General features: G+C 39.6%; 1 protein-coding gene and 1 long non-coding RNA gene across 2 annotated transcripts in view; both read left to right on the forward strand.

The window, feature by feature from the left end:
* NIBAN1 (niban apoptosis regulator 1) overlaps positions 1 to 19,061 on the forward strand; it is a 153,176-nt gene that overhangs the window by 12,712 nt on the left and 121,403 nt on the right. The window lies entirely within an intron of this gene.
* LOC131495622 (uncharacterized) lies at positions 16,534 to 17,967 on the forward strand. Its single transcript, XR_009254028.1, has 2 exons — positions 16,534 to 17,357; positions 17,592 to 17,967. It is a non-coding gene; the product is annotated as an uncharacterized LOC131495622 (long non-coding RNA).

Genomic DNA, 19,061 nt, shown 5'->3' on the forward strand with positions numbered 1-19,061 from the left:
TGAGCAAGAGGGAGAAGAGTTTGATGGGAGGGGATTCTGCACAGCGCTTATTACTAACAGACGTATGATACATTTATTTGTTAATTTTTTATTGCTTGCCTGCCATCACTACAATGGAAGCTCCCTGAAATCAGGGCCTCTGTTTTCATTCACTGCTCTATTCTCAGCAAATGCATCAACATCTGGTACATAGTTTATTATCAATAATTATTTGCTTAATAAAAGAATGAAAGTTGAAAAAATATAAAAATTTCAACGAATATCCTAAAAAATAAGGTAAGTGTTGAGTTTACAAAACAAGTTTAGGATGTAATGAAGAAATGAAAGTACTATATAAGAAATAGCTCTTGGAAATTACAAATCTGATGATCAGAATTTTTAAAAACCCAGATGGTGCTTTGGAAAAAAAAGTTGAGGGAATCTTGCAGAAAATAGAACAAAAAGATCAAATGATGACAATATAAAAAAAAAATACTTAAAGGGTCTGGGTGCCTGGGTCAGTTAAGCTGGGTCAGTCAGTTAAGCATCTGACTCTTGATTTTGGCTCAGGTCATGGTCTCACAATTTGTGGGCTTAAGCCTCACATCAGGCTCTGTTCTGACAATGTGGAGCCTGCTTGGGATTCTCTCTCTCCCTCGCTTTCTGCCCCTCCCATGGTCTCTCTCTCTCTCTCAAAATAAATACATAAACTTAAAAAAATTAAAAGGTCAATCCAAAAACCTGAATATGTGACTCACAGAAGTCCCACAAAAATAGGAAGATGCATAGGGTTCAGAGTCTTCAGTAGTAGCGAGCAGAAGTTATCCTACAAGACTGATTTGGACCTGCTTTAATAATAAATGTAAAAGCAAACCTCAGAAGGATCAAACTGATCCTAAGTAACTTAACTGCATGCCTAAACAAAGTTCAACATTCTTTATAAAAATACAAAAAAAATACACATTCATAAAACAAGTGAGCAAAAGAGGAAAAAGAGAGAAAGAAATCAAGAAACAGACTCTTAATTATACAGAACAGACTGATGGTTACCAGAGTAGGGGCGGGGAGGAAGGATGGATTAAATAGGTGATGGGGATTAAGGAGTTACACTTGTCATGATGAGCACCAGTAAAGTATGGAATTGTTGAATCACTATATTGTGCACCTGAAACTAATATAACACTGTATGTTAGCTAACGAATTAAAATAAAAACTTAAAAAAAAAGAATAGAGATACATAGTTGTTTCTAGTTGGAGTCTTCTGATGAGAACTCCAATTGAAGTATTTTTCTGTGTTGGTGTCTGTATTGGTATCATCTCAGTGTGGGAACTTTAAAGTTGACTAAGGAATAGGTGATCACTAAGGATTCCTTTATTCATCTCAGTGACTCTGTTTCATGCAATGTGAGTTCTCATATTTTCTGTAAGGGTTGGTTGATGAATAAAGAATTTGTTATAGTTGTTTTATTGGAAAAAAATACACATTCAACAATGCAAAATTCACAATATCCAGCATCCAATCAAGAATTACCAGGCAAATAAAAATATCCATAACTCTAAGGGAAAAAAATCCATCAATAGAAACTGACTTCGGAATTGTAGACATGATGAAATCAGAAGACAAGGATGTTGAGACGGCTTTTATAAATATGTTCCATTTGCTAAAGCAGAGGAAAACATGAACATGATGAGATGGGAAATAGAAGGTATAAAAAATGATTCTTGTCTCCAGTCTTTAGGAAAGAGCAATATGACTGCTATGTTTTTGAAGTCTGTTGGGACATCTGTTGGAAAATGTAGCTGGACTATCTGCTACCAACACTCCCAGTCGACCTGGGAGAGGAGCAGATTGCAGATCGGCATGAGGAGCTGCTGACATGGGGCTGGGTTGGGTCCTGGACAGATGAGCAGGGGTCAACTCAGAAACGAAGGGAAATTGTGGCTATTCTTTCAAAAAGGGCACTGTTAGTAGTGGACATGTGCCATTACTTCTGGGGCTCACACAGGGCAAGTGACAATTTCTATAATTAGCTCCCAAGAATTCAGAGGGTTCCCCCCGCCCAGTTTGGATTAAACATGTTTGTTTAAAAAATTATTTCCTATGTAAGTCATGCTTGAATGAGTTAGATAGATATGCCTGAAGCAAATATGCCTGATATGCCTGAGCAAAACAGACACAGGCTTGGAGTTGGAATGAAGATAAATTTTATTAGCAATAATAGCAAATGTGTAATATCTGGAGTATAAATATTTAAAATGTTTTTGTTGGAAAGTAATTAATCAGTGACATTAATTGAAACGTGCTACTTAAAGTAAATAAGAATTATAGAGCATGGCTAAGACCTGTGCCTGTCAACTGGGATGTTGATTCTTAACTAAAAATGGTAACTCCTGGTCTGAGGAATGATAATGATAAAAAGAACTGTAAACACAAACTTTATTGAGTGTCTGCTATGTGCCCGGCAAGTGAATGTCTCAGAAAAAAGGTAATAGGATGTCAAATGTTCTTCCAGAAATTCCAGATCTTGTCCACAAAGCTTAAACATTTTTTTTTTGTTTTAAGTTTATTTATTTATTTTGAGAGAGAGAGTGAGAGGCGGAGAGAAGAGAGAGAGAATCCCAAGGAAGTTCTGCACTGCCAGCGCAGAGCCTGATACAGGACTTGAACCCATGAACCATGAGATCATGACCTGAGCCGAAACCAAGAGTCCTACACTTAACTGACTAAGCCATCCAGGTGCCCCCACAAAGCTTTTTCTTTAATGGAAAGGAGTGCCGACTTGATAGGCTTTGAATAGTGTCTTGTCCACTTTAAATGAGCTAAACTGGTAGTTTATTTCTCGGTAGAAACTGAAACATTTACTAAACCCTTGATTCCATATCTTAATTCTAAATGACTAGTTTTCGAAGTGGGTACTTCCAGTGGATAATATTATACATAGCATAGTCCAGAAATTAAAATTCATCTAAATGTTAGCAAAACATAATGTGGAGCTTATGTAGAAGCAGGAATAGTAGGTCACTTGTAATTAACTTTAAATAAAATGGTACCTTAGGCAACTTCTTCATTATTAAAGAAAATATTAATATTTGGGAAACAAGGCTCAAAAGACTCATAAATGGAGCTTTCACATTTTAAAAACAGGCATGATCCTCTCCTGAGGACTTGTCGAATCTGAAGTTGGATTCTCTGAAGATTTTGGATGTGCCCGCTGGCTGCCTTCAGTTTCCCATGTGTAAAATGCCCAGCAGTAATGGCCAGTGAGATAAAAGGAGGTCATAAATGAAGGTGATTTAATTCTTGGATTTCCCAATCCTACACGTATGCTAATTTGTTTTTACTATCAGTTAGGGTACCAGGCCTTCCCAGAGTAAATAACTGGCTTTCAGACACTGCCATATAATACCTGTCTCACACATTTGTTCTGAGGATTAATGTTTAAAGTGTTTAAACACAAAATGCCTCTACAGAAGCAATGGCATTATAATTTGTTGGGACACTCTAGTATTATAATTAGTACTAATTAGATTCTTTTCAACAGCATTTTGAATTCACAAATTACTGCATCTAAGGTATTCTTTATTCATTATGAAAGAGTCAGACACAATGGTTTCCATAGGAGCCTTTCAACAACTAGTCTCAAAATTCCACACACACACACACACACACACACACACACACACACACACACACATACACACACACACACCCCTCCCCTCAAACCAAGGGAAGACAAAGCAAGACACCTTTCTAGGATCTGTCATGGGAGAGGAGTCCCAGTGGTGTTCTGGAGCTGGCTCACACTGACTGGCTGAATCTGGGCATCCCGTCCTTACTCAGAGTTCAGTGATGCCATGTTGGTAGCTTGAAATCAGCCATGCTGGATGGGTTTTTTGTTTTGTTTTGTTTTTTGTTCTTAGATCAGTTTATCAGCACATCACTGCCAGTGCCCTTCTCTTCAGTATATGGAATCTAGTTATATTCATACTTAATTGTCAGGGCCTGAAGCCACATTTCAGTTATACATTAGTGCAGAGTGGGCTTAACTGCTGAAACTAATACCCACCCCCCACCCCCCAATCCCCATGGCTCCACGTGATAACAATGTATATTTCAGTCATTACACAATCCAATGTGATTCCATGTGGGATAGAGAAGGGGAGTGGGTCATTCAGGAACCCATACTCTTTCCATCTAGGGCATTGTGGCACGGACCCCTTTAGCAGTCTGATGAAATCTGTGGATCCCTTCTCAGAGTGACATTTTTTAAGTGAAAACAAAAATACACAGAATTACAAAAGAAACCAATTTTTTTGAAATGCAGATATCGGGGCGCCTGGGTGGCTCAGTCGGTTAAGTGTCCAACTTCAGCTCAGGTCATGATCTCGTGGTTCGTGGGTTCAATCCCCACATCGGGCTCTGAACTGCTGGTGAGGAGCCTGCTTGGGATATTCTCTCTCTCTCTCTCTCTCTCTCTCTCCCTCTTCTCCACTCACGCTCCTTCTCTGTCTCTCTCTCTCAAATAAATTTTAAAAATAAAAGAAATGCAGATATCAAAATATATTAAAAATCAGTGATATAATATAATAAACATGTGCTTCTTTACTAATACATTCAGTGGCAAGGTCTCATGGTGGGTCTAATAACTGCTGTTACTTTGATGAAGTGCTATCTTAAGATGGGCAGCTAATAAAATGTGCTGTGAAAACATCTGTGATATCTATGGATGATAAAGTCACAAGTTACCAGAGGGGTGGGGTGGGGGGATGGGTGAAACAGGTGATGGGAATTGAGCAGTGCACTTGTGATGAGCACAGGGTGATGTATGGAAGTCTTGATTACTATATTGTACACCTGAAACTGATATTATGCTGTGATGTTACCTAACTGGAATTAAAAAAATTTTTTAAAGAAATCTGTAACGGAAGTAAAACAGGAAAAAAATGTCACAAGTACCGGTAAATTCTACCTGTCTGTTGTCTCCATTCATAATTGAAGGAAATGCTGAATTTGAGTTGGAAGTTTAAGAAAAATAAAGATGTTATAGCCCCCCATTCAACTTTTAGACCCCTGAATTCCATCTGCAGATTCCATAAAGGTCCACAGACCCAAGATTAGGAACCCCTGATGGGGCTCCATTATTTGTGGGGGTGGGGACAAAGACCTTAATTAGATGCTCTGCTTATGTCTGCAGATAAGAGGGTCAGCGGCAGGCTAGGGGCAAACGTTTTATCGTCCAAGCCTGGAGGTGCACACATCATCTCTGTCCAACTTTCCAACCTTCCACATGACACAGCTTCCTTCTGTATCTCTTCATTTGGCGATTTCTATCAGAAGTCATACCCCTTTTATGATCACCTCTTCCCTTACATCCCCTCAACATCACCCTTACATCTTAATGAATAGCTTTTCTACTTTAAATGTAGTCCCACTTGAAAGGCAGGCTGTATGTTAATTTTTAGGTAAGAAAAGTTCAAGCCTTCTAAACTTGACTATTGTGCACTTGAAATGTGGCTCATCCAAACTAAGATGCGATGCAAACATAAAATACACATTGAGTTTTGAAGACTTAGTAGTCTTCAAAGAAAAGAATGCAAAGAAGTCTGCAAAGAAAAGAATGCAAAATATCTCATCAATATTATTTAATGGCAATTGTATACTGAAGCGATAATATTTAAGTCTTAATGGTGAAATAAATATATAAATACATTAAATGTAAATAAAATAATTTAAAATCAGTGTAATCTCTCTACAAATTTTTTTTTTTTTTTTTTTTTTTTTAATTTTATTTTTGGGACAGAGAGAGACAGAGCATGAACGGGGGAGGGGCAGAGAGAGAGGGAGACACAGAATCGGAAACAGGCTCCAGGCTCCGAGCCATCAGCCCAGAGCCTGATGCGGGGCTCGAACTCACGGACCGCGAGATCGTGACCTGGCTGAAGTCGGACGCTTAACCGACTGCGCCACCCAGGCGCCCCTCTCTACAAATTTTTTAATGTGCTACTAGAGAAGTTAAAATTACATGAGGCTCGGGGTGCCTGGGTGGCTCAGTGGGTTGTGTCTGACTTCCACTGGGGTCATTATCTGATGGTTTGACCCCTGTGTCTGGCTCTGTGCTGACAGCTGAGACTTTGGAGCCTGCTTCAGATTCTGCCCCTCCCTCTACCCCTCCCCCGCTCACGCTCTGTCTCTCTCTGTGTCTCTCAAATATAAACAAAACATTTAAAAAAATTATATGAGACTCACATCTGTGGCTCACATGATATTTCTTACAGACTCCTGCTTTTGAATAAAAATTCATAGAAGATTCACAGAGCTGCAAGGGACCTTCGGATAGCTATCTAATCCAACCCCTTTATTGTAATCAGAGAGACCGAGTGAGTGGCTCCTGCCTGCAAGGCTAGTAACGGCAGATATAGGATGGGAACACAGATCTCCACGTTCCTGGCACAGAGCTCTCTTCATAAGCTGTGGTATTCCAACCAAACCAAACCCAATCAAAAATCTCCGAGCTTGAAGTTTTCAGTCTAAACCAGAAGATGCTCTAATTCAGAGTTATACCAAAAACAAAAACAAAAACAAAAACAAAAAAACGCTACAATGGCAAGTCTTTTCTTTATCTGATGTATTATTCAGCCTTAGGTTTAAAACTTAAGTGTAGCTTTCCTTTGCTACTGAGAATTGCAGGCACAGGTGAGCAGACACACTGGCCGGAAATTGACTCCTTCGGGATCCCAGAAAAAAGAAGCCCTGAGGTCATTCTCTTTGTTTCTGGTCTCCACATTTCCCTCTGTTGCATAGTTTAAGCTCATAAAGAAATGTTAATTCTTATGTCCTCGGGATTTTGTCTTAAAGGGATGGAAACTTGTGGAAATTTAGTATTCTTTTTTTTCAACGTTTTTTATTTATTTTTTTGGGACAGAGAGAGACAGAGCATGAACGGGGGAGGGGCAGAGAGAGAGGGAGACACAGAATCGGAAACAGGCTCCGAGCCATCAGCCCAGAGCCTGACGCGGGGCTCGAACTCACGGACCGCGAGATCGTGACCTGGCTGAAGTCGGACGCTTAACCGACTGCGCCACCCAGGCGCCCCGGAAATTTAGTATTCTTAATACGACCACCCCTTTCTTCCAGCCAGGCAATGGCAGAGTGGATAGCAATTAAAAAGAAAAAAATGATGGACTTCCTTTTCTTTTCTTCCATTTTCTCTTCTTTGCTGCTATAATGGACCCTACGGACAACTTTATGAGGATGTCTGGAATATTTACAGACCGTTTTGTTCCCAAATATTCCTTTCCACAGGTTTTTCTCCCTCCAACTCATTCTCCCTCTGTAATGCACCACTTTTCATAGGATCACATTTGGGCCATTGTGTCTTTAAATAATATTTAAGATGAGTTTAGAATTAAAAAAAAATGCTTGCCTTAAATAACATATTGCCAATTCCTCTTAGGAATTTTAAATAATACAGGTGCTTCTTGAATCATATAATTTGCTGAAATTGAAATAATGTAGTTACCTTACTGAGCACTCTCTGATAAAGATGATATGCCACCTACACTCTGGGATGTCCCATGTTTCTTTGCAGTTGCATTTCCCTACATTTCCAGTGGTCTCTAGAATTCTAAGTTCCAAGAAGAGCCATAAGGACTGCATCCTGATCCATGGTAACTTTGGTGATCTTCTTACCAACGTGTTTCATGTTTTGACATTTCTTCTCGTCAATATCGTTATTTGGCACTTTCATGAGAAACTCTTGAGGCATACCATAACCAACTACTTTGCTTTGTTTAGGATCACCACAGCTTTTGACATCAGTGGATGTCTGAGGGAGGGAGAGCAAACCCTTGCTCGTCTCCATATGGTTTTTATGAAAATATGTGATGCCCTGGGATGTGTTGATAACCAAGCTCAGCAGTTCTCCAGAGATTTTTAACCTTCCATTGTTCATTAAAAGGACAAATATATACATATGATGTCTTTTGCAAATGAGTATAAGACTGATTAAGGTTTGTGATAAAAACTTTCAAAATAATATTTTTATATAATATGCATGTGTTCCATTTTCAGAAAAGCAGACAAAATGAACATACAGAGCAGATAAATCTTTACAAAACATTATGAAATGCTAACTGTGGAGTTTTCTTGACTCAGTAGAACATTAGCCCTGCAGGCAGACAACACAAGTAGCCCTGTCACTTGCTAACTGTGCAACCTTTTGCCAGTCATCTGAAACTTGGTTTCTTCCACTGTAAAATGGATAAGGGTACCACCCCAGGTCGTAAGGGTTCATTTTGCTAATTGTTGTAAAGTACTGAAAACTGAGATAGGAACAAGTCTTCTCACAATGGTTAGGTGTTTTAGCATTTACAATTGTATACCTTATTCATTCTAAAATCAAAGTAAAACATTTAAAGTAAACTGAACATCAAATAAAATCTCTTCTGTCTGGATTTTCAGTCAGAGCGCCTGGGTGGCTCAGTTAAGCGTCCGACTTCAGCTCAAGTCATGATCTTGCCATTTGTGAGTTCAAGCCCTGCGTCAGACTTTGTGCTGACAGCTCAGAGCCTGATGCCTGCTTTGGATTCTGTGTCTCACTCTCGCTCTCTGCCCCTCCCCCAACTCTCTCTCTCAAAAATAAACATTCAAAAAAATTTTTTAAGTAAAAAAAAAAACTATCCTCAGTCAACCAGTTGGAACCAGAACTGAACTTCTATCCAGTTTTTAAAATTTATGGTATGGAGCCTACCGCATGCTCCAAACTCAATAGAAAGCAGGGACTTTAGGCACAAGTATTTGAAATGGTGCAGAACTTATTTGAGTCCTGATTCTAACACTTACCGTGTGACTTTGGGCTTGTGGTTAGGCCTCAGTCTTCTCATTAGTGAAACAAGTCATTTAATTGATGAAGTCTCTCCACAGAATCCTACTTAGGATAGATTTATAAAACCTCATGGAATATATCCACTTCTTATAGTGAGGCATTCGTTGCATGTTTTTCTTTCTAGTCATCAAAGAGGATACCCCCTGTTCTATGAACTGAGATAAAACAGACTAAACTGCTCTCCAGAGACTTCATCATGGAGGTCGGGTGGGGGGGAATACAGTAAATAGTAAGTAAATAGTGAGATAGGATGTGGTAATGAATATTATGAAGAAACATAAGGGCATGGAAGTGGAAAGAGAGTGATGAGGGCTTCAGCTTCAGATGTGGGTCAGGGAAGTCCTTTCTAACTTTTTTTTTTTTAGTGTTTGATTTATTTTTGAGAGAGCGCACGTGAGCCGGTGGGGGGCGGGGGTGAGGTGGGGTGGGGAACGGGCAAAGAGAGAGGAGACAGAGGATCCAAAGTGGGCTTTGCACTGTCAAGCAGCAAGCCCCATGTGGGGCTCGAACTCACGAGAACCATGAGATCATGACCTGAGCCAAAGTCAGACGTTCAAGAGACTGAGCCATCCAGGTGCCCCTAAGCCCTCTCTACCTTTTGATTGAAGTCCCAGATAGGAGTACTTAGGGGAAGTACCTCCCAGGCAGAGGAAATAGCAAATCCAAAGCCTCTGAATTTGGAAGGGAGCTTGTCTTGTCTTAGGAACAGCAGAAAGCCAGTGTGGTTAGAGAGGAGTGAGTAATGGATATTATGAGAAGAGGAGGGGCAGGGAGATAAGAGGGGTCACATCACGGAGGGATTTATAGGCCACCGTAAGGACCTGGGCTTTTACTCTGAGTGAGAAGAGACACCATGGGGAGTTTTGAGCAGAGGAGTGACATAATCTGATTTCTCTGACTGCTGTGTGGACAGACTGTAAGAGGAACAAGGGAGGGAGCAGGAAGTCAGTTAAGAAGTTAGAGCTATATAATCCAGGTCAGGGGTGGCTAGGGCTAGAGGTCTGGAGGTAGTGAGAAGTGTTTGGGTTACAAATACATTTTGAATGGCAGAGCTGACAGGATTTGCTGTGGGATAGGAGGAGAAAAGTGGCTTGAAGGATGACTCCAAGATTTCTGACCTGAGCAACAGAAAGAATGGAATTGCCACTATTTGCAACAGGGAAGACTGGGGGAACACATGTGAGGGTGACAATGAAGAGTGCATCTTGGACATGCTAAGTTTGAGATTCAAGTGGAGGTATCAAATAGGCAGATGGATTCGTAATCATAATCGTAACTGCTATTTGTTAAATGAGGCCTTTAATTACCTGCCAGGCACTTAAGAATTGTATATGTTACCTCATTTAAATCCACACAGTAATTCCTGAGATAGGTACTGTTATCGTGCTCATTTTGCAGACAGCAAGACTGAGGCTCAGGAAGAGTAAATCTGTGCTTAGGTCAAATTACTAACATTTAGTGGATGGAGTTATCCCTGGAGCCAGAGCCCTGCTGTTATCATGTCACTGTAGAGCCACAAGAAGAGGAGGCTGCTCTCAAAAGGAGTTTGCTTTGGGCTTCACCTCAGTTACCCCTTTTTGTCTTAATTTTCATGGACACCTTAAAAGTTGTTGAATTCGGGTCAGAAGTATCACTTGTTGGGGCGCCTAAGTGGCTCAGTCGGTTGAGTGTCCAGCTTCAACTCAGGTCATGATCTCATGGCTCGTGGGTTCGAGCTGCTTCGGATTCTGTGTCTCCCTCTCTCTCTGCCCCTCCCCTGCTCATGCTGTCTCTGTCTCTCTCTCTCAAAAATAAGTAAACATTAAAAAAAATTAAAAAAAGAAGTATCATTTATTAAGAGCAGAAAGATGCTGATGACATATATTTACAACATATTTTACTTCTGAGGATTGCAAATAATTTTTAGTGCCAAATACTATAATTTCAGAAGAGCAGTAAGAAGTGTCATCTGATGAAATTATTGTTTCCAAAGGAAATAAACTTGGATGCTGATCCTGTGTCCATTATTGTCTTCTTTTATAGCCGAATTAGGCACTTGGCCATGAATTTTCATTTCTAGCATATCCTAATCTGAAACTAGCTTCTTATTTGTGATGCTACTGAGCAAGGGAAGTTTTTCTATCTATATATCATGATAGCCTTTAGATGAACAAGCAGAAGTATAATCATGATGTTCTCATTTGCATAAGCATCTCCCTGACAGGTCATCAGAAATTTTTATTGTTCTCAGGTACATTTCATGGGCTGCTGAAGGCATGCATAATCATCTCTAGCAATTCATCTTCTTACCTAGTTTAATGGCCCCTATCACATAGCAGAAGAATGACGGAGCAAAAAGGCAGTGTGTCCAGGGCCTGCCTGCTTAAGACTGTGGAATAAATTACAGTGGGGAATAAATTACATTAGCTCTTCCTCATTATTCAGTTACCTTTTGCAAATTTCATCTCACTAGGCTAAACAATCCTGGATGGCCTGCAAAAAAAAAAAAAAAAAAATTGCTTACCTTGCCACCAACATGCTCAGATTCCTTGTTCAGCGTCCAGCTAGCAGGTGATCAACATAAAACCATCAATTTACATTAACAAAGACTCCTCTGCACTAGTAAATCGGGCTAATACAGTCACTTGAGTTGGGGTGAGTGGGGTCCTTACCTTTATAACTCTTGATTTTAAAAAAACCTATTTGGAAGATAAAGTGGATAAAAAATCATTACCTTGATTGAATTGTTTTAAATAAACAGTCCACTGAATGATCTCTTTATGGCTTCTTTCTTGGCTTCCATTCAATAGTGATGAGAGCAGTAGTGATGGTGATGTTTGCTGTCTGCTTCATAGTACAAGAACCTTATTTACAGCTGGTCTGCCGCAGAGCAGGGACCCAAACACAGCTCTACATAATTTTCTATAAATACTGTCATCCTCAGTTTCCAGATTAGAAACTGAGAACTTTGCTACTCTGTATTATATCACAAACAATACCTTTACCACTGAATATTCTTTCTTCTAAAGCATAAGTTTCATTGGCTATGGAGGATGCTAGGTTCCGTATATCCTACAATTTACTTGACCATCCTCCTCTTATTGAGCTTGTAGGTCATTTTCAAGTTCTTTATTATAAAAAATATTTTAGTGAGCATTCTAATGCATAAATATTTATGTGCCTGTCCGATTATTTTCTTAGAAATTCTTCTTAGGTGTCAAAGAGTGTGAACAACTTGAACAGTTAATAGCTTTAAACTGAAAGGCATAGTGGATGTGCAGTGTTTCAGTCTCACTGAGTTTCTGAACCTCCTGGAGCACACAGTAACTAATCTGAGTTCACCGTAGCAGCAATTTTCTCTTCCGTGTTTTCCTGCCACCTTTGGATTCCATGATTTCTGCCCTCAATACTTGTTCATCGAATGAATGAATAAATAATTGCTTTGAACTGGAGTTCATTGAATCTAGACCTCTTTCAGAAAGAAATGTATCTGAATTAGCCCATTTTAAGTACCAAATATACCTTCAGGATCTCTTGAAAAAAATTCCATAAGCATATTTAATAGTGACTATTGTGTTTGACAATTTTTATTTCTAGGGATCCTTTCTTCTTGCCACATGTTCTTGAATATCTTGATTCTGCTCGTCCAGGAGTGGGTTGAATAACCAAATATCTGAGAGTTCTTTTTCCACTTCACCACTATTTGGGGGCACTACTGTATATGTCTCCTAGTGTAAGGAGGGTGTGATAAAGGAATAAACGTCATCTGCTTACCCCTTTGGAAGGGAATTTAAAGGTCGTCTTATGCTTGAATGTTCTTATAAGCCGGTGAGCAGTTTTCAATATCTCTAGTGACAGAAAGCTCATTATCTCCTAAACCCAATCTATCCATATATGGACTGTTACTTTCTTAGTGAACTGTGCCAGAACTGAATTCTTCCCAGCTTCTATGCCTGCCTCTTGGCTCACACTTAGCTCCCGGACCAGGCCCTCTGCCACAACTTCTTGCCCAGCCTCAGCCAACCCTCCCAGGTCTCTGGTCCTTGGTCAGCACCCAGGCTCCCAGGTGTGTGTAAGAAGAGAACTCAATCCATACGAATCTGGGATTCAAACCCAGGTCTCTCTGGTCAGAGCCTTTTTAATTTTTTTATTATGGTAAAATATACATAGCATAATATTTATCTTTTTAGCCATTTGTAAATGTACAGTTCAATGCCATTAAATGCATTCACAATGTTGTGTAAGTGTCACCACTATCTGTACCCCAAACTTTTCATCATTCCCAACCAAAACTTTGTACCCATTAAATAACCTCCATTTTACTTTCTGTCTATAAAGTTGCCTATTCTAGGTCCCTCTTATAAGTGGAATCATACAATATTTGTCCTTCTGTATCTGCTATTGGCACCTTACCTTCATAGCATCATTTTTCTATCACAAATGCATTTTGTCTATTTAAACTTCTTAACCTCATTCAGTTCCAAGAGCTGCCACACTTTTACAAATATCTCAAAGGCTTTGACTGCACATCGGTTACTTCAACAGAAATCAAGTCAGGAGAAACAATGCTTTTCTTTGTCTTCAACTCTAAAACTCCTCTGTGGGCAATTTCTTCTTTCTGTGGTGCCAGATTTCCTTTCATGAAAATATGAAGAGGGGAGAATTTGTGTCTTCCCCGTCCCCAGTAGTAGTCATTCTGATTTTGATCCTGCTTTTTAAAAGAAATGCCTCTATTGTTTCCCTAATAAATTCAATAGTTGCTTTTAGTTTGAAAAATACTATTTACGACTTTTTTTAAAAATTTCAAACCATCCCATTGATATCAATTCTATAATCTTTCCTGGTATAAAAATGAAGCTCAAAGGCCTGTGAATTGTGAAATCTGCATCCATTCCTCCTCCTTTCTTTTTCTGAGCATCAGATTTACATGTGTTCATTCAACTCTGCCAGTACCTCCATTGTTCAGCAACGCTGAGCACTCTTATTTATGCGTTTTCTCAGTGCACCGGATTGTAGTTCTTTTACAGACTCCTGCTGCTCACTTTAAATCTCTTTACCAATCTTGGGCTTTCGTTTTCTGCGACCATATTTGGTCTACTATTTTAAGTCCAGAAATCATTCTTCTTGGAAGAGTAGACAGGACAAAAATAATAGTGGTGTAGTCTTTCTCTTTGTTAGTTCAGCAACATTATGTCATGGTGCCAACCCTCTCACTTATCTCTTCCTGGCATCCCTTTCGTTCCTAACGTAGCTAAATGAACATTTTTGTTGTTCTTATAAAGTTTAAGTCCCAATTTATATGTCACTATTTTCAGAGAGCCCCAGCACTTTCTTACCTTTGTTCTTGGGGAGCCCTTCTTTCTAATTTTTATTCTAGTCTGTTGAAGTCAGAGGCCCCGGAGAACGATGTAGGAGCCCCCATCATTTCTCCCTTGGTGGAATCCCAACCTAAGATTGTATGGATAGAATTACAGACGATGTGGACAGATGGGTGCCACTCAACCCTTTTCAGAGTCTCTTGCTCCAGTCATGGCTCTGTTTCTGCTCATCCCCTACCTTTTAAAAATTTTATCTATTTATTTATTTTAAAATTTTTAATGTTTATTTATTTTTGAGAGAGAGACACAAAGAGAGTGTGAGTGGGGGAAGGTCAGAGAGAGAGGCAGACACAGCATCCAAAGCAGGCTCCAGGCTCTGAGCTGTCAGCACAGAGCCTGATGCGGGGCTCGAACCCATGAACTGTGAGATCATGACCTGGGCTGAAGTCGGACATGTATCCAACTGAGCCACCCAGGCATCCTTCCATCACACCCCTCCCCCCCACCTCTTTTTTAAAAGTAAGCTCTGTGCCCAACATAGGGCTTGAACTCACGACCCTGAGATCCAGAGTTGCATGCTCTACATCCTGAGCCAGCTGACTGCCCCTCTGCTGACCTTTTTGAAGTCTGCCTTCCTGAAGTCTAGGTTTTATTATCATTTTCAGCCACCCCCTACCTGACTGTCAAAAATGCCATGATAGAAGCCTTTTGTCTGCTGCTGTTGGAATGGAGTTGGACAATTAATAATAAGACAGCTAAAGTGGCAAATCATAAAACGACACACACACCTTGAATCTATATTTCTATTTTTTTGTGTTGAATTACCTACACCTAATTTAACACTTCTTGTTAGAATTTTTTATCAAAATTCTCTAAAACATTTAGCATAGTTTACCTTTTTTTTCTTTTTACACTAATAATTAGTCAGTTTGTAGAGTATTTAACTTAAATTCTTTATCCACAATATCCAGTACGATTGGCATGGATAGCTTTGGAAGGAAACGCAGCAGGCACTTGATAAGCACACAACATGGCAGGCAAAGCAGAGGTACTAGAGTGTAATCTGTTGAACTTGAGCCTTGGGTCCCTATGCATCAGCAAGTGTGTTTTACAAAACTTGTGACAGCCTTGCATAAGTGGCGGACCGTTAAGAGGTCTCTGTCATATGTGACATATAGTGACATCATTTCCACCCAAGTTTCATTAAAGGCAGACCTCAGAGATAACGTAAAGTTCCAGACCACTGCAATAAAGCGAGTATCGCTAAAAAGCAAGTCAATTGAATTTTTTGGCTTCCTGGTACATATAAAAGTTATGTTTATGTTATACTGTAGTCTATAAATAGCATATGTCAAAAAAAACCCCACAACGACATACATACCTTAACTTAAAAATCCTTTATTGCTAACAAATGCTAACTATCATCTGAGGTTTCAGTGAGTCATAATCCTCTTGCTGGTGGAGGGTCTTGCCTCAATGCTCTGGCTGCTGACTGATCAGGGTGGTGGTTGCTGAAAGTTGGGATGACTGTGGCAGTTTCTTAAGACATCAGTGAAGTTTGTCACATTGATGGAATCTTCCTTTCATGAATGATTTCTCTGTAGCATGTGGTGCTATTTGATAGCATTTTACCCAGGGTAGAGTTTCTTTCAAAATTATAATTGATTCTCTTCAACCTTGCCACTGTTTATCGACTGAGTTTAGGTAATATTTTAAATCCCTTGTTTGCATTTCAACATCGTTCACAGCATCTTCACCAGGAGTAGATTCCGTTTCAAGAAATCACTTTCTTTGCTCATCCATGAGAAGCAAGCATCTCCTCATTTGTTAAATTTTTATCGTGAGGCTGCAGCAATTCAACATCATCTTCAAGCTCCACTTCCAAGACTAGTTATCTTGCTATTTCCATAACATCTGCAGTTACTGCCTCCACTGGTCTTGAGCCCCTCAAAGTCCCATGAAGATTGGAATTAACTTCTTCTGAACTCCTGTTTGTGTTGATATTTTGACCTTTTCACATGAATCATGAGTGTTCTTAATGGCATCTTAATGATGAGTCCTTTTCCCAAAAGTTTTCAGCTTACTTTGCCCAGATCCATCAGATGAACCAGTATCTGTGGTAACTAGAGTCTTACAAAATGTATTTCTTAAAGAATATGACTTGAAAGTTGAAATTACTCCTTGGTCCATGGGCTGTAGAACAGATGTTATGTTAGCAGGCATGAAAACAACATTAATCTTGTGTATCTCCGCCAGAGCTCTTGGGTGGCCAGGTGCATTGTCAATGAGCAGTGATACTTTGAGAGGAATCTTTTCTTTTCTTTTCTTTTCTTTTCTTTTCTTTTCTTTTCTTTTCTTTTCTTTTCTCTTCTCTTCTCTTTTCTTTCTTTCTTTCTTTCTTTCTTTCTTTCTTTCTTTCTTTCTTTCTTTCTTTCTTTCAGCAGTAGGTCTCAACAGTGGGCTTAAAATATTCAGTAAACCCTGTGTGCACAGATGTGCTGTCATCCAGGCTTTGATGTTCCATTTCTAGAGTATGGGCAGAGTAGATTTAGCATAATTCTTAAGGGCAGTAGGATTTTTGGAATGGTAAATGAACACTGGCTTCAATTTAAAGTCACCACCTGTACTGGCCTCTAACAAGAGAGTCAGCCTTCCCTTTGAATCTTCAAAGCTAGACATTGACTTCTCCTCTCTACCTATGAAAGTCCTAGGTGGTATCTTCTTCTAATATAAGTCTGTTTTGTCTACACTGAAAATCTGTTGTTTAGTGTAGCCACCTTCATGAATTATCTTAGCTTGATCTTCTGGATAACTTGCTGCAGCTTTTACATCAGCATTTGCTGCTTTTTCTTGGACTTTTATGTTACAGAGACAGCTTCTTTCCTTAAACCTCATGAACCGATCTCTGCTAGCTTTAAACTTTTCTTTTGCAGCTTCCTCACCCCTCTGTATTCATAGAAGTGAAAACAGAATGTGTCTCTGGACTGGAATTTGGCTTAAGGGAATGCTATGGCTGTTTGATCTTCTGTCCAGACTGTTAAAACTTTCTCCGTATCAGCATTTGGGTTGTTTTGCTTTCTTATAATATGTGTGTTGACTGAGGTAGCATTTCTAATTACCTTCAAAGACTTTCCCTTTGAATTCACAACTTGGCTAACTGTTTGGTGCAAGAGGCCTAGCTTTCAGCCTGTCTCAGGTTTTTTTTTTTGTTTTTTTTTTTAACTTTTATTTATTTTTGAGACAGAAAGAGACAGAACATGAACGGGGGAGGGTCAGAGAGAGGGAGACACAGAATCTGAAACAGGCTGCAGGCTCCGAGCTGTCAGCGCAGAGCCCGATGCGGGGCTCGAACTCATGGACCGCGAGATCATGACCTGAGCTGAAGTCGGCCGCTTAACCGACTGAGCCACCCAGGCGCCCCCTGTCTCAGCTTTTTGACTAAGCTTATTTGTAGCGTTTGATTTCAAGTGAGAGACATTTGACACTTCCTTTCACTTGAACGCTTAGAGGCCATTATTGGGTTATTAATTGGCCTATTTCAATATTGTTGTGTCTTAGGGAATAGGGAGGCCCAAGAAGAAGAAAGATGGAGGAATGACCATCAGTGGGGCAGTCAGAACACATACAACATTTATCAGTCAAGTTGCCCAACTTATATGGACATGGTTCATGATGCCGCAGTACAATTACAATAGCAACATCAAAGAAAACCGTAACAGGGGTGCCTGAGTGGCGCAGTCACTTAAGTGTCTGACTTCTCTTTGCCCCTTCCCCATTCGTGCTCTCTCTCTCTCTCTCTCTCTCTCTCTCTCAAAAACAAACATTAAAAAATAATTTTTTGAAAAGATCACATAACAAAATAATAATAACAAAAAAGTTTGAAATATTGGGAGAATAACCAAAATGTGACACAGAGACACATGGTGAGCAAATACTGTTAGAAAAATGGTGCTGAGGGGTGCCTGGGTGGCTCAGTTGGTTGAACTTGCGACTCTTAATTTTGGTGCAGGTCATGATCTCATGGTGGGTGAGTTCAAGCCCCGCGTCTGGCTCTGTAGTCAGTGTGAAGCCTGCTTGGGATGCTCTGTACCTCCCTCCCCCCCACCCCTCGCCTGCTCACACTCTCTCTCAAAAATAAATAAATATTAAAAAAAGAAAAGAAGAGAAAAGAAAAATGGTCCTGATAGACTTGCTCAGTGCAGGGTTGCCACAAACTTTCAATTTGTAAAAAGTGCAATGTCTGTGAACCACAATAAAGTGACGTGCAGTACAACAAGGTATGCCTTTATTTCGCTTCACTGGTTGATATCTTTGTTGTTTATAATTAGATCCAAGTAGCAGTTCCCTGGTTACTTCCACTGTCTATAAAGATATAAAGTTGCTATCCAGTCCAGGCAATAACTTGTCAGACATTCTGCTTTTAGTTTAGAGCCTCCAATCAAATGTCTGGGTAGTTGAAGTTTTCCATCACAACTGTTTTGTGCCTCTTGCCAGCATTGTAAACTAAATTAGGAACACATCATCCATTTCTTCCAGACTATCCATTTGGACTGATAGTCTGTTGATAACAATTTTATCAACAAAACAATATATTTTCCTCTCATTTAATCCTTATTTGAATGTCTTCATCATCCTTTACCACCTAGGTTCATGGGTTTTCACACAAATAATAAGTGATATTTCTTTACCTCCCTTCCTTACAGATATTTCTTTGGAATTCTACCAACTTCGAGTAATTAATATGAGATGGTATTTACCATTTTATTCTCAAATTCCCATGCTGTGTACTGGTATCATACAACTATGAGACCCTTGAGAGTATCATTTTGGGAAGTTTTCCCAATTGTTTTCTTATAGGAGTCTCATGGCTCCTTCTGAACTATTATTCTTTTTCCCATGA

This window comes from Neofelis nebulosa, chromosome 15, assembly GCF_028018385.1.
Source record: "Neofelis nebulosa isolate mNeoNeb1 chromosome 15, mNeoNeb1.pri, whole genome shotgun sequence".
Classification (NCBI taxonomy): Eukaryota; Metazoa; Chordata; class Mammalia; order Carnivora; family Felidae; genus Neofelis; species Neofelis nebulosa.